The 15,975-nt window shown below is 41.6% G+C and overlaps 1 non-coding gene across 1 annotated transcript; it reads left to right on the top strand.

Annotated features, from left to right (window-relative positions):
* The first annotated feature begins 15,605 nt into the window (after positions 1-15,605).
* LOC122814584 lies at positions 15,606-15,770 on the top strand. Its single transcript, XR_006366827.1, has one exon. It is a non-coding gene; the product is annotated as a U1 spliceosomal RNA (small nuclear RNA).
* The last annotated feature ends 205 nt before the right edge of the window (positions 15,771-15,975 follow it).

Here is a 15,975-nt window from a genome sequence, read left to right as displayed (position 1 = left end):
CTGAATAATGCTTTAGCTAGGCATATTAAGGATTTCCCCGCACATGGTTTTGTTTTTCATGTTATTGATAAAATTGTTGACAATGTTAGGGGTGGACCAATGGCTTTGAAATTAGATGAAAAGGAATTAATATAGCAACTGAAATTGAATGCCTTGGTTCCCCCGGGTTTGAACGATTCTGCTTCCATTAGAAGTATTCTGAAAATGAGGGCTCTGAATAGGTAAATAATTATGTGTGTGTGTGTATTTATTTTTACATACAGATGCATATTTTATTTATATTTTATTTCTATTTGGGTCTATATATATATATATATATATATATATATATATATATATATATGTATATATGAGTTATATATTTCCAGATTGTCTCCTAAGTGAAATTAGTAATGAGGTACTGAACAAGCGTGAGCAGGGTACATATAAGCCCATTTTAGTGAATGTATTTTAGTACCTAATGAAAAGAAAAATAGTGGTATTAACGCCATTTCTACTTTTGTCATTACCCACAATGGTGTGGCCAATTATATAACTGAAATTATAAAAGCCAATTGGGAGATATTGCAATTCGATGGTAATGTTGGACAAAAAGTTGGAAAGGGTCCTAGGCATGTCTTCAGGAGAGATAAATCCATAAAAAACATTTTGGAAAGTATAAAACATGACGTAATAACTAATAGAAGGATTGGTAATTACAAATGTAATACTTGTACGTTTTGTCCAAACATATTGGAAACTGAGGGGAAGTACAGGCTGAATGGTAAGGCCATCAACATCAAAGGGCATTATAATTGTAACAGTACCAATGTGATTTACGTAGCCAAGTGTGAGAATTGCCCCATATTTTATATAGGCAAAACAAACAGAAAATTTAAACTTAGGATTGGTGAACACTTAGGGGACGTAAGACACTGTAGAATTACTAAAGCTCTTTATATGCATATAAAAGATAACCCAGGCCATGGGTTTAAATTTCTAGTTGTGCAACAGTTGGTTAAGGATGAGCAGGGAAGTGTCCTAGACATCCATTTGGATGTGCTGGAACTGAAGTGACAATTGTTATTCAATGCCACTCAGTATCCAGGCATCAATGAGACGATTAGTATTGCAAGTATTCTTAAACTTGACTAATTTTTGGGTTGACATTTTTTATTAACATGTGCAACACCATTTTGGAATTGTTTGTTTCTGTTTTTAAAATGTTGTCACAATTTGTACCAACATATATAAATATTTTACATTTTACGTAATTATTTAAATTATTTTAAGGTGAATTTATATATTTTTTATGCTTTTTTGTGACTCGATGTGGATGATTTTATTGGTACACATATTTTTAAATGTGAATTAAAATTGAATTGGTTAATTGGGGAGTGGGTATTTAAATGGATGGGTGTGTGCAGTAAAATTGTTCTGATGAAGCCTCTGTACTGGAGGGGAAAGCGGTTAATGTGAATAAAGTGTGATGGTTCATTTGGAAGTGGTCTACTTCTTGTTGGAAATTTTCATTCTATCCTCAACTTATGGGTTCGGTTCTGTTCCCTCAGCTCCAATTCAGCCATTACAATAGCTCATGGTAACTAAAAAACTCTCAAGCTTCTCCCTTACCTAAAATGCACCCTTCCTAAATACCTCAGATCTCGTTTGTCGCTATGCATATTAGAAGTGATGACCAGCTGTCTCAAGCAGATAAGTGAAATTATTTGAATTATTTGATTTAAATTCTTTCTCCTTTATCTACATATTTTCTATTTTAGATTTAAGATTAGCTTGTTTCCCTTACCAAATGACTGCTTTTTCTTACTATAATTCCCTTTCCTTTTTCATATGAAGGCACCTCTAAATACTATTGCTAGCATTTTCCCTTTTAAACTAAGTGTATTTCCCTCCTTTACCATTGTTGGTATTCCACCAACCTTTTTTTTCTCTTCCTTCTCTATAAAAAAACAGAGTTTTCTATTTTTAATGTGTTCTTCTTGCCTTAACTATTTTTTCAGTATGGCAGATAAAGAAAATGGGACAGCTGGCTTTAAAAAGTGTGGGATGTGTCAGAGGAACATGCCTTATTATGACTCACATACACTGTGCCTATTGTTTGGGAACCCTTCATCTTCAAGAAGATTGCTCTATATGCCATGTGTTCAGCCTTAGAGCACTGGTTGAATGTAAAAATAAGCTGATACTTAAAGGTCTTTCTCCATCTGCATTCAGTGAAGCTTTATCTGGAGCTTCCCCATCAGATAAACAAAAAAAGGACAAATCTACATCTTCTAGTCATTCCTCTTCTTCTTCTTCAAAAATATCACAAAAATCTAAGAAGAGGCTTCTGTCCTTTCTGACTTCTCTGTCGAATCTGGAAGTCAAAATATTTAAGGTTTTAGATCCTTCAACCACCTCGGATCCAAAAGTGAAGCCCAAGAAACATTTGGATCCATCCATTTCATTGGATCAGACCTCAGACAAGACAAAAACTTCACCAGATCAGACACCCATAGATCTGACTTCTTGTATGCCTACTTCACAAAGGACCCAATACTGCCCTTCACTGAACCAGTTCCATTGAGGGTGCCTTCTTTCCTGGAAAGGCCCAAATTCCCCTCTCTGATGTCTACCCTTTCTTCTCGGAGTTTGACTGAAGAAGCCGTGGAGAGACTGGTGAGAAAGATTCTGTGGGTGCAGAGTACACCGGGGTGTCCTCTGCTCTTACCCTTTTGGGTCAGGAGTTCCATATTTCGACAACCCCTCCTTTACATCCTCTTCTGACTTCTCTAGAAGCTTCAGAGTTCTTGCATCCCAGCCACCCTTCTCCATCTGCTTCAGATCTGAAGATGACTTTATCATCAGATCTTTTATTTGCTCTGAGTTCTTTGCTTCAGTCAGTACCAGAGATCTGTTGGAGCCATAGCTGCCTAGTCAGGTTAGAGGTGCTGGGATCGACTGAAGTTTTCAGAGCTGTCCCTGCACCAAGGGGCTTCAGCTCAAGTGAGCTTGGCTCTGGCTTCTGCCTCAGGCGGATTTTCCTCAGAGCAGGGAGGGACTAGGATCCAGAGACTAGCCCTCTTGGATCCAGAGCCCTTTTCCACTCAGGGGAGGTCAGACTTTGAGGTTTTGGGGAGAGCCTTGTCTGCTTCAGCAGCTGAGATGGTCCCTATGTCCTCCCTATCATCTCTTTGCACAGAGTCTCAACCTTTTTCTCCACAGGGACAGTGAGTACCAAAACCCCAGGCTTCCCAGCAGGGCATTCCCATTTCTTCTGATACCTCCCCAGAGCACCTCACTGAGGAGGTCTCTAAGAAGAAGTTGTGCAAGAGGAAGCACTTGACTTCCCCAGAGGAATCAGTCACCGAAGACACATACTTTGATGAGGGCGAAGGGTTCCCAAGGTCACCTCCTGAAGATGTCTCCTTTGCAAAACATCTTAGAAATCCTAAAGCAGAGAGGTGATTGGAAGCCTAGCAGCCCTTCATCTGAGGAGGCAGTGTACCTGGAAGCTTTTGTTACCTACTCATCTAACTTCTTGGTGACTCTGCCTGCTGATGACCTCATTGAGTTGATCTCTTGGCAGGCATGGAAGGCCCCCAACACTATTGAGCCAATACCCCGGAGACCAGACAAAATAATTACTGCTTCTGAGGATAAACAATTCTGGACAAAAGTGTGCTTGTAGATGCCAAGGTCGTGGCAATGGCCATGAAGAAGGAGGTAGCTGAGGAAAGTTCCTTTATCCATCCCACATACAAGGAGTCTCAGAAAATGGATAGATTTTGGAAGTGTGTTTATGCTTCAGCAACCTTCTCCTTATGGTCCCTGAACTACCTGGCACATTTCACTAGGTTACAGAGGAATCTGATTAAAGATCTTTTAAATACAGATACCCTAGCAGGATCATTATCTGAGAAGGCACGGGCGTTGGTTACTTCCAGTTGGCTACCCTCCAGTCTATTTCTAACTCTTCCATGAGGCTCATTTCACATCTAGCTGAAGGAAAGAGTAGAGCAGCAGGTTCAAGTATTGCCATCAGGATGCACACCTGGATGCGATTGTGTGACTTTGTGGAGCCTTTCAAGTCTACGTTCATCAATGCTTCTTTTGACGGCACATCTTTATTTGGCCCTAAGGTAAAAGACACATTGTCCAGGTGTAAAAAAGATGGGAAGACCATTTTTGCTGTGGGCGTATGTTTCTCCACTCCTCAGAGATCCTTCTCAAGGAATCAGCAAAGTAGTGGGAAAATGTGGTTCAGAAAATCCTGAGGGTTTTTTCAAGACACACATGGCAGTAGTTCGCCTAGGGACAGGGGGGGACTCCATTGGGAGATGCCACCCATGTGGCAGGAGAGGCCCACAAAACCAAGGATCCAGAGATTCCTTCTTTGGCAGACCCTTCCAGCACTCTTGAATGGAGGCCCGACTGCCCTACTTTGGAGGCAGTCATGGATCAACTATCCCTGCACCAGAGAGCCTGTTTGGAAATAACATCAGATACCTGGATGTGGAGGATAATTTCCAGAGGTTATATATTACCCTTTTCCCATAATACCCTTTTCCCTTTCTCCTCCCTGATGCAAAAAAGTCCACAATGTTCCACCCAGTTAGAGGGAACAAGCAGCTATTCAGGTGCAAAAGCTGCTAGAAAAACGAGTCATCCAAGAGGTTCCACCAGACCTGAATGGATCCAGAACTTACTCAAGATTCTTTTTAATGCCAAGGGAACTGGAGACCAATATTAGATCTCAGCAACTTGAATAAATCAGTTTGATGAAACAAGTTCCAGATGGTCACAGTTCAGTCCATTCTTCTGTTTCTGGAAAAGGATGACTGGATGTGCTCTATAGACCTTCAGGACATATATTGTCACATAGAAATGAACAAACAATCTAGGAGGTACTTATGCTTCTGGCTGGGAGATAGTAATTATCAGTTCAGAGTACTGCCCTTTGGTCTCACTACAGTCCCTAGGGTGTTTACAAAGTGCATAGTAGTAGTGGCAGCTCACTTGAAACTGCATGATTTCTGGTTGTTTTCGTGTCTAGATGACTGACTCATTTCTGCCCTGACCAGTCATCAACTATTAAAGGCAAGAGACAGTGTTCTCCAGACATATTTCCATCTAGGGATAACAATAAACTATGAGAAATAATATCTAGAGCCTACTCAAAAATTAAAATGTATAGGAGCAGTTCTCAACACAAAAGAGACAATAGCCTGAGTCCCTCCTTCCAAGGGTCAAAACAATCAGGTCACAAGTCATAAGGAAAATATGCAGCAACAAAATCTCAGCTCATCTAGTTCTTCAGGCTTTAGGTTCCATGACAGCGGCAATAACATTAGTTCCGCTGGCCAGATTTCATAGAGAATTCTACAATGGCTATTATCAGCACAATGTTCTATCCTTCAAGAACCAATGTCGACTCTAATAATAATCACCAGTATTTGCAAAAAAGACTTGAAATGGTGGATTCAGTCAGATCAGATATTACAAGGTTGCCCATTTGTTCTTCCCAGCCTAAGGCCACAGTGACCACTAGCACTTCCAGCTAGGGTAGGGAGGACATTTTCTGGGCAAAACAGTCCAAGGCACTCGGTCCCCCACAGAGACCAGTTTGCATATCAACGTTCTAGAGATGAGAGCAGTGCTTTTAATGTTGCAGGCTTTCCAAGATGTTCTTCCCTTAGGAACGATTGCAATTCAACCAGATAACATGTCAGTAGTCTGGTATATCAACAAACAAGGAGAAACCTGATCCTACCCCTTGTGTAGAGAAGCTCTCAGAGTGTTGCAGTGGGAAATCTCTTCTGACTGCTTTCTCATAACAATGCATATTCTGAGGAAGTCCAGTGTGATAGCAGACAAGCTGAGCAGGCACATTCTTTTTCCTCACAAATGGTCCCTCAATCAGAATGTGATGGAAAGGATATTTCATCAATGGGCACAGCCTTGCTTTGACCTTTTCTCCTCTCCCCTAAACAAAAAGTGCAGCAACTACTTCGCCCTGATCCTCCCCAAATGGGAAGGCATTGAGGGGATGCTCTTTTCACAACTGGCCCACGAGTCTCCTTTATGCCTTACCCTTAACTCCTTTAATCCTGCAGTTTCTACAGAAAGCAGACACATTGAAGAGCAAAGTAATCCTCATTGCACCATATTGGCCTTGTCAGATTTGGTTCCCTTTCCTATGGCCTAACTTACTTCACCGACCATGGATTCTGGATCCAACTCCAGACCTCCTGTCTCACCCAATGGGCATGATTCATCCAGACATACCCAATCTCAGGCTGACAGCCTGGCTTCTCCAGTTCCATCAATAGTCAGACAACCTATGTTGTCCTCTCCAGTCCGACATATACGTCTATCTGTTCATAGACACCTACAGATAAGCTATATTCCGGTAAATGGAAAAGACTCATTTACTGGACATTACAGAATAATATTGATTCTGTCTCTGCTCGGATTTATGATATTCCTAATTTTTATCCCAATTTTTCAATGGAGGATCCTTTTCTTCAACTATCAAAGTTCATTTGGCAGCAATATCCAATTTTCACATTAGTTTCCAGGGTTCCTCAATTGCTTCACATAAACTCTGCAAAGCATTTTTAAGAGGAAATTTCCTTTTAAGGCCGCTGTATAAAGATCCTACTCCTCCTTGGGACATACATTTCATGCTGCAGGCTATTATACACCCCCTTTTGAACCAGCAGCTAAGTGTGATCTCATATTTTTTCTTGGAAGACTATTTTCTTGGTTGTCATAATTTCTGTAAGAAGAACTTCAGAAATTTAAGCCTTATCTTCTAAACTGCCTTATTTGATTTTTCACAAAGATAGAGTACCTCACTGTACTAATCCAACCTTTTTACCAAAAGTAGTATCAGAGGCAAATATCAATCAGTTCATCAATCTACCAGTATTTTTTCCAAAATTTGAGAACAAAAGTGAATACTTGTTACATTTGGTAGATGCTCACAGACAACTGCATTTTTACCTTCATAGAACCAAAGATTTCAGAAAATTTGACTAATTATTTGTTTCCTTCTCAGACGTTAAATTGGGCAAGCCAGTCAACTAAGTAACCCTGTCCAGATAGTTTACCAGTTGCATTACTTTCATTTAGGACCATTTGAACATGGCATTGCCAAACTCTTTGCAAACCCATTCTACTAGAGTGATGGCTACCTCATCTGTTTTTCAAACTAGGGCATCTATGGATGAAATTTGTGCAGCAGCAACCTGGGCTACTCATCATACCTTTGTTTCTCATTGCAAATTGAATCTGATCTCCAGGGGGTAGAGCATTATTCGGTTCAATGGTGATGAGGAACATCCTTCCTTGAGTCCACCCATGATCTAAGATAGCTGGGGCTCTGTCCCATAAGCTGAGGACAGAATGAAAATTGTCATTAACAGATAAAGAAGTTATGTACTCACCATAATGTTCCATCTGTGTTATCCAACTTCCATCAATATTTCCGTTCATACCCAGGTTTATCACTATCCTTAAACATCATTGCAAAAACAAGTCACCACCCAGGTAATGAGATTTACAACAATGGACCTGGTGGTTTTCTGTTACCAAAGGCAGGCAGAATACCATAATCAAGAAGGTGGTTTTCACAGAGTTTGTAGCTTCTGTTGCATACTTTAGTTGGGTTGACTCCTGTGATTTCTACTCCATAATTTATGGATCTGATGTTGTCATTTTCATTAATTCCTCAACATGTGGGTTGGCATCGAACCTCAGATCTGACTTGGCCACTTTCTATAGCCCTAGGATCCAGTTCTTGAGCTTCTTCCTTACCCATAATGCCTCATTCCTCCAGATTTCCTCAGATCTTGTTTGCTGCTCATCAAGATGGACCGGGATTGCAACTTTCTCAAGCTCCTTGGGGTTAGTGAGTTTTTGTGCATTATTTAGTCTTCTAATTCCTCATTTTTTCTTCTTTCTAACCACCCTTACCCTGCTATATATATAAAAAAATATTTCATAGATAAGTCTCCTCGTTTGTGTTTCCTCTTCGTTGGTCTTTCTATTTATTTACTCTCCCTTTTCTCTCCTTCTTGATAAAGATTTAATATGCCTGATGGTTTTAAAAATGCACTTCTTGTGGGCACAAGATTCTTCAATCTGATGCCCACAGGGAGTGCGTTTACTTCCTAGGCCCTAAGCATTTGGAGTCCCCTTGCTCCATTTGTGTGAGTTTTAACCAATGTGACATAAGTGACAGGTGAATTAAATTAATACTTAAAGGCCTTCTGTCTTCTTCAGCTTTTTCCCTCAGCACTTCCTTTTCAAGGGCTCAACCCCCCCCCCACAAAAAATCAAAAGAATCCCAAGAATACCATAAACATTTTCTGGATAAAGCTTCTCCACTATAGATGGCTGAACCACCAAAAAAGATTCAGAAGACCTTGGATCCAAATACTTCAGATCCTACACCGACTGGGACTGTTTCTTTGATTATTACTATTAGGACCTTGCCAGAGCCAGTCCCTCTGACTCTTGGATCTACTGGGCTCCAGCAATCACCTAAAACATCTCCCAGGACTTCCTCCACCTCCTCGTCCATCAGGTCTTCCTGCAGTCTTTTGGAAACTGAGGCTGATAGAATGATGAGGAAATTTCTCAGGGCAGAAATCCAGAGGGGGATTTTGCCAGCTCTTGGCTTTATTCCAGTTGCTTCTTCTCCAATCCCACCACTTGCTTTGGAGTCCTTGGATCTGAAGGCCCCAAGAGTTGAGATATCAGACCTGACAGTGCCTATCACTTCGACTTTGACCATCTCCCTGACCCATTCAGCTCCAACCGTGTTGGAGCAGAATGGCTGACAGAGCCAAAGCCTCAATGTCAGATCCAAGGGGTTGACTTCAGCTAACTTTTCAGAGCCATTGCTTCCCCTAAGAGCTTTGGCATTTGACAGCTTGGCACCAACTCCCCCCTTAAAGCAGGAGATCTGTGGGCTTCGGAGATTGTCTGCTGTGGGAGTTTCTGCTCTGGCGGGACTGCATTTGACTTCTGCATGTCTTTCTGCCTTTAAAGTGGCAGAGAGGGTTCTCTCTCTACCTAGAAGAGCCCTGACACTCACATCCTTAGGTCTGTGTCCCACCCGTGCTCTGAATCCTGTGCCTGAGTTCTCTCCTACCTCCTTCAGGACAGCTAGCCCAAAACAGCTTCCAATGAGTTCCAGTTTCGGAGCTCCCCATCTCTTCCAAAACCTTCATGGAGCATCCCACTAAGGAGGTCCCTCATAAGAGACAGTGCAAAAGGAGTCACCTGGACTCCTCCCCAGGAATCCATCACTGAGGACATTGACTTTGATGAGGGGGAAGGGTCCCCAAGATCTCCACCTGAAGATGTCTCTTTTGGAGGCATTCTTGAAATCCTTCACCAGAAAGGTGGATGATCTGCCCAAAACCCTACCCAGGAGGAAATGGTGTTTTTAGAAGCCTTCATTTGTGGCCCTTCTACATCTTGGGTGTCCCCCCTGAGGATGGCCTTATTGACCTTGTCTTCCATAGGGCATGGAGGGAACTGGATGCTGTGGAACCTATTCCTAAACAACCAAACATGATCCTCAGCACTCCCACCAACAGACATCATTGGACAAAAGATATCCCTGTAAATGCCATGGTTGTTGTGGCAGCTACCAAGAAAGAGATTGCAGAGAAAAGCTCCACTGTCCATCCCCCAACAGGGAGTCTAAGGCTTTGGACAGATTTGGGAAGCAGGTATACACATCAGCGGCCTTCGTATTGCAATCACTGAACTACCTGGTATACTTCATTAGACTACAGAGGGACTTAATCAAGGAACTCTCTAGCTCTGCCCCAGGGTCCATGTCTGCAGTAGAACTGAAATCCCTTTCCTCCAGATTGACCACCCTAGGTCTATCTCTAACACATCCATGAAGCTAATTTCACATGTCACAGAGGGTACCTCAAGGGCTGCCAGTTCAGGTATTGCTATAAGGTGTCATGTCTGGATGTGGCTTTGTGACTTAGTGGAACCTTTCAAGGTTTCCTTCATCAATGGTCCTTTTGATGGATCATCATTGTTTGGCCCCACTGTTAAAGAAACACTCTCCCATAGTGAGAAATATGGAAAGACCTTGTCTGCTGTCGGAATCCATTTTTCTACCCACAGAGGCCTTTCTCCAGGAACCAGCATGGTGGTAAAAAATGTGGTTCAAAAAGTTTCAAGGTCCTTTTCAGGAATTACAGGGAAATTTTTCCCCCAGAAGCAGAGTGGGAAACAACTATAATGGCAAATGCCACCCACACAGCAGGAGGTGTCGGCACAATTAAGGATCACAAGATTCCTTTTCAGATAGATCCTTTCAGCACTCCTGAGAGGTTGCCCAAATGTCCCATCCTGGAGGCAGTCAGGGGTGCTTATCCTTGCACCCAGATGCCTGGTTAGCCATCACAAACAGTCACTGAGTGCAAAGGATCATATCCAGAGGATATTCTATTACATTCTTCCAAATACAAAAAAAAGGAAAAATCTCCCCGATGTTCCACCCAATCACAGGGAAGAAGCAGCATTACAAATTTACAAAGCTGCTAGAAAAAAAGAGTTATCCAGGAGGTCCCACCAGACAAAATCAGATCAGAGTCTACTCAAGGTTCTTTTTAGTGCTGAAGAAGACAGGGGACATGAGGCCAATCTTGGACCTAACTTAACTTTCATAAACAAATCAGTAGACATTTTGGAGTTCTGGATGGTCACGGTTCAGTCCATTCTACCACTATTATGAAAGGATGACTGGATGTGCTCAATCAACCTTCAGGATGCATACTATCATATCAAAATTAACAGAAGCTCCAGAAGGTTTCTCCACCTCCAGCTGGGAGCCAGTCATTATCAGTTCAAAGTACTCCCCTTTAGTCTCACCACAGCCCCCGCGGTGCTCACCAAATGCATGAAGGTAGTAGCAGCTCAATTGAGACTGCATGGATTCAACATGTTTCCTTAACTAGATGACTGGCACCTAACCACATCAACCAGGCATCTACTACTACTACAAGCCATGGACTATCTTCTTCACCTAGCCCGTACCCTGGGCATCATGATCAACATGCAGAAATCACAGCTACATCTCATACAGTTGATAGACTTTATACTAGCATGTCCAGACACAGTCAGTTGAATAGCCTACCTGCCTCTGGACAGGATATCTACCTTAAGATCGCATATCAGACAAATTCTGGACATTCCCAAACCCCTAACTAGTCTAGTCCTCAGAGCATTATGTTCAATGGCTGCCATGATAACATTGATTCCAACAGCACGCTTACATATGAGAATCCTTCAATAGACACTGGCAGTTCAATGATCTTTGCACCTCTATCCATTGAATCACCCAATCAAATTGCCCCAAGTGTGCAAGGACTCACCTCTATTGTGGCTGCACTCTGAAGAAGTAGAATAAGGACAACCATTTGTTTTCCTGCCCCGATGCCATATTAACCACAGGCGCTTCCCAGCTGGGGGGGCGTTACCTGGGTTGGACGGTCCAAGACACATGGTCGACACAAGAGGTCAATTTGGCATATCAATGCCCAAGAGATGAGAGTAGTGTTTCTAGCACTGCAAGCACTTCAGAATTTTCTCCCTCATGGAATTATTGCGATACAAACTGACAATGTGTCCATGGTATGGTACATCAACAAGCAAGGAGGAACCAGATCTTACCTCCTATGTTGAGAAGCAATTAGGGTTTGACAGTGGGCAATCTCTTCCAACCGCTTTCTAGTCGCAACACACATTCCAGGAGAGTTAAACATTCTGGCAGACAGGCTCAGCAGAGTTATCCTCATGCCTCATGAGTGGTCTCTAAACCAATCAGTGGCAAACATGATTTTACAGAAATGGGGTCAACCCTGCTGCGATCTCTTTGCCTTGCCCTTCAAGAACAACTGCAGCAGATTCTTTGTCCTGATCTCTCCTTAGGGACAGTCACTGAGAGATGCTCTAGTCCATGTTTGGCCTTCTGGTCTTCTTTATTTTTACCCTCCCCTACCCCTCTGGTCTATATTATATCATCGAACGCTTAAAAAAGCGAACGCTGATTGATCGACCTAATTTAAGTGAAAGCTTACAATCTCGAACTGTCAGATCAGCGATTTTTTTCCCAGGGAAAAAAATCGCTGATCCAAAACACATACACATACACACAACACAAGCACACCAAACAAACAGAAATTCACACACATGCACCTAAAATCTGATACCTAACCCTACACTAAACTATGCACACACCACTAACTACCCACTTACCTTAACCCAAACCCTAACCCTAAGGTCCGTCACTATCGCACACTCACCTCACCCGCTCCCTAACCCTAACTCACCTAAATCACCCTAACACTCACATCCACACAATCGCACACTTACCTGAATCCGACCAGTAACTTTCCACCATAACACTGAAAATACCGAAGCAACAGAAACGGACAACCGAATTCTTTCTCTAGGAAAAAATTTGAGTTTCTGCTGCTTCGATATTTTGCAGTTTTGTGAAAATAAGTTCGATCAATCAGCGTTCGCTTTTTTAAGCATTCGAGAATATAATATAGACCCTACCCCTCATACCCATGTTTCTTCAGAAAGTACAGAGGATGAAGAGCAGGGTGATTATCATTGCTCCCTTTTGGCCTCATCAGGTCTGGTCCCCCTTGCTTTTGTCTCACTGAATATACCCTCCATGGATGCTGGAACCATATCTAGATCTCCTGTTCCATTTATCAGGGCAGAGTCACCCAGATCTTCCAGGACTAAAACTAACCGCATGGTTTATCCATTTCCAGTGATGGCTAGAAACACCAGGCTTTCTTCACTGGTTCAGAGGATTTTAATATCCTCACATAAAGCTTAAACTAGAAAAATATATAAAAGTAAATGGAAGTGTTTTTTGATATGGGCTCACCAAAAATATTTGAACCCTTTTATAGCTCCTATCCCTGTAGCTCTAGACTTTCTTGCTTCAATTTTCCAAGGTGGGTCAAGTTTTTCTACTATTAAGGTGCAACTGGCAGCCATTAGACATTATCACATAGGGGACAGTTCATCTTGTCTTGCTTCGTCTAAACTGTGTAATACCTTTCTCAGGGGTACCTTTTTACTTAGACCTCCTATAAAAGACCCCACTTCTCCTTGGGACTTAATTATGATGTTACAATCTCTTGTACAATCCCCTTTTGAACCTTCAGCCAATGTAGAATTAAAATAGCTTTCCTCGAAGACTGCATTTTTGGTAACCATCACGTCAGCTAGAAGGGTATCTGAATTGCAAGCACTGTCATCCAAATCTCCATATTTGATCTTTCATTAAGATAGAGTGACCTTGCATACTGATCCTTCTTTTTTGCCCAAAGGTAACTCTGAAAGCAGTGTCAATTAGGTCATCAGCCTACCAGTTTTCTTTCCCAACTTCCAAAACAAGGGTGAAAATACTCTTCATCTTCTCGATGTTCACAGACAGCTACATTTTTATCTAGATAGAACAAAATCTTTCCAAAAAAACTGACCAGCTGTTTGTCTCCTTCTCAAATGTTAGAATGAGAAGGCCAGTATCCAAAATCATTTTGGCTAAATGGATTACAGATTGCATATCTCATGTGTATTCTTCCAAAGATATTTCTCTACCTAAGCATGTCAAAGCTCATTCTACAAGATCTATGTCTACATCTCAAGCCTTCTGGTCCAGAGTTTCAATTGAGGACATTTGTGCAGCTGCTACTTCATCAAACTCCCATACCTTTGTTGCACATTACAAACTGGATATTGTTTCTAGAACAAGAGCTGCCTTTGGTTCTGCAGTCCTCTGGGATATCCTTTCATGAGGGCAACCAATGTTACTGTAGCTGGGGACTCTGTTCCACAGGTTGAGAAACTAATGAAAATGACAACATCAGATAAAAAAGTTATGTACTCACCATAATGTTCCATCTGTGTTGTCCATTTTCATTCTTCCTCAACCTTCCCCCTATTTCCCCTTGTCCATAACTGTGAAATACCTGACTGATATGTCTATAGGAATGCAGTCCCTGTTTGAGTTCTTGAACTTTATTCTATCTGTTTCTAATCTCTATATATAGACATTCTATCCTGTGTTAGCAGCAACCTCGATCTGAGGTAATCTGGGAGAATGAGGCATTATGGGTAGGGGAGGAGCTTGAGAATCAGATCCTAGGGCTATAGAAAGTGGCTGAGTCAGATCCACGGTCCAGATCTAAACCCACAGGTTGAGGATGAATGAAAATAGACAACACAGATGGAACATTATGGTGAGTACATAACTTCTTTTTTTAAGCTGACAAGCAGGCAGATTTGTTTCTTGTATTCTAGCATACTTAGCTCACAAGCCCATACTTCTAACTGTTATAGATACAATTCTCCAAACTCCTAACTCAGCAACAGCCAATCATTTACTCTTATTTACATCAGTTACCTTTTTCTGTCTTTGCCTTCCTGTATCGGCAGGCAATGCATTCCTTTCTCATTTCTTCTTTCTTTTTTCTTCTGTCCTTATTTCCTTTCTTTTTTTTTCTTTCTTGCACACAGGATTGACAGTTTTTTTTCTTTCTTTCTTTCTTGAACTTTTCCTTTTTACATTTTTTCTCACTCTGGTTGAATCTTACCTATGCCAAATGACCTATCCCTCTCTAACTAAGGTGCAGAATGACTGTATCATACTTCTCCATGTACACTCAACTCACTAGAATAGTTATGGCTGACCACTTCCCACTAAGAAGCATCAGATATTTCAAGCCTCACATTTGACCTCTCCCTACTAATGTGTACAAGGTCACTTTCGTTAGTTATATATTTCACTTGAGATATCGGAATGTCATTAGAGCAACCATGAGACTGCTTTGTTCTCAAATGGTGCCTGTATTTCTGTGAAGAGCTGCTGAGCAAAACATCCTAGCTGCCCAAGCAGTACAGGAAAGCATGCCTTTCAGCCATTTTTTAAAGATGCAGGAAAATGATTGTAGCATCTTACTATTTTACTTATAGTTACATCAGGTTACTCAAAAGAGTAGTCTCTCTCTTCAAACAGAAAGGAGAAAAGTAAAAACCTAATGCAAAATTTATATGGCAAAGCTTTATGGGATATTACTGCAGGCGCCAAACTTTTTTTCAACTTTTTCCTGTTGCTCCAATTAGGATTGCGGTCAAACCCAAGTTTGTCACTAATGACATATGCCATTGCAAAAACAACTCCATCCATCACCCAATTTTTTGTTTTTGCACATGGGGTCAGTCACTTCAACAGTGGCAATCATCTAGAGTCAAGGTTTATACCACTGGGTGCCACTGTAGTTCATCTGTACCACACACTCACACCTAGGGCCAATTGACAGTGTCCAATCCACCTGCTGCATGGCTTTGGAATGTGGGAGGATACCCACACAAACACAGGGAGGACATGCGGACTCCATACAGAAGGCACCCCAACCAAGAATTAAACCAGAGAACTTCTTTCTGGGAGGTAGCAACACTAACCGCTACACCACTGTGCCACCCATTGCAAACGTAATTCACCACTGTGGTAATAAAGTTTACAACAGTTGAGCTGCTGTGTCTTAGTAACCAAAGGCATCTTTATTTCGTAGGGGGAATACTATAATCAAGAAGGTGGCTTCTTTAGGTTAATGGTCTTTTATTGCACTCTTCATTTTTGTTGATTTCTGTGTTTTTATAAGTGTGCAAAGGTCAACTGTGTAATTTATGGTAGTGGGGGACTGCATTTGTGCAGTTTCCTGAATGTAAACAGTCAAACAGATATGTTTGTTTTTTCTGACTTACCTACCTCACAAGCCAGTATTTCCAACTGACATTATACTTACAGTTCCCCAAGTTACTAATTCAGCTGTAGTCAGTCATTTACCTTTACTTACAATGCTTCCTTTTTTCTCCAAAGGCACTTATTCTCTCTCTCTGTTTGAAAACAGGCCATGCCCATGCATT

The sequence above is a fragment of the Protopterus annectens genome, chromosome 10.part0, assembly GCF_019279795.1.
Source record: "Protopterus annectens isolate FY-2018-M chromosome 10.part0, PAN1.0, whole genome shotgun sequence".
Classification (NCBI taxonomy): domain Eukaryota; kingdom Metazoa; phylum Chordata; order Ceratodontiformes; family Protopteridae; genus Protopterus; species Protopterus annectens.
Note: the sequence above shows the minus strand (reverse complement) of the source record. Positions and strands in the feature narration are given on the sequence as shown.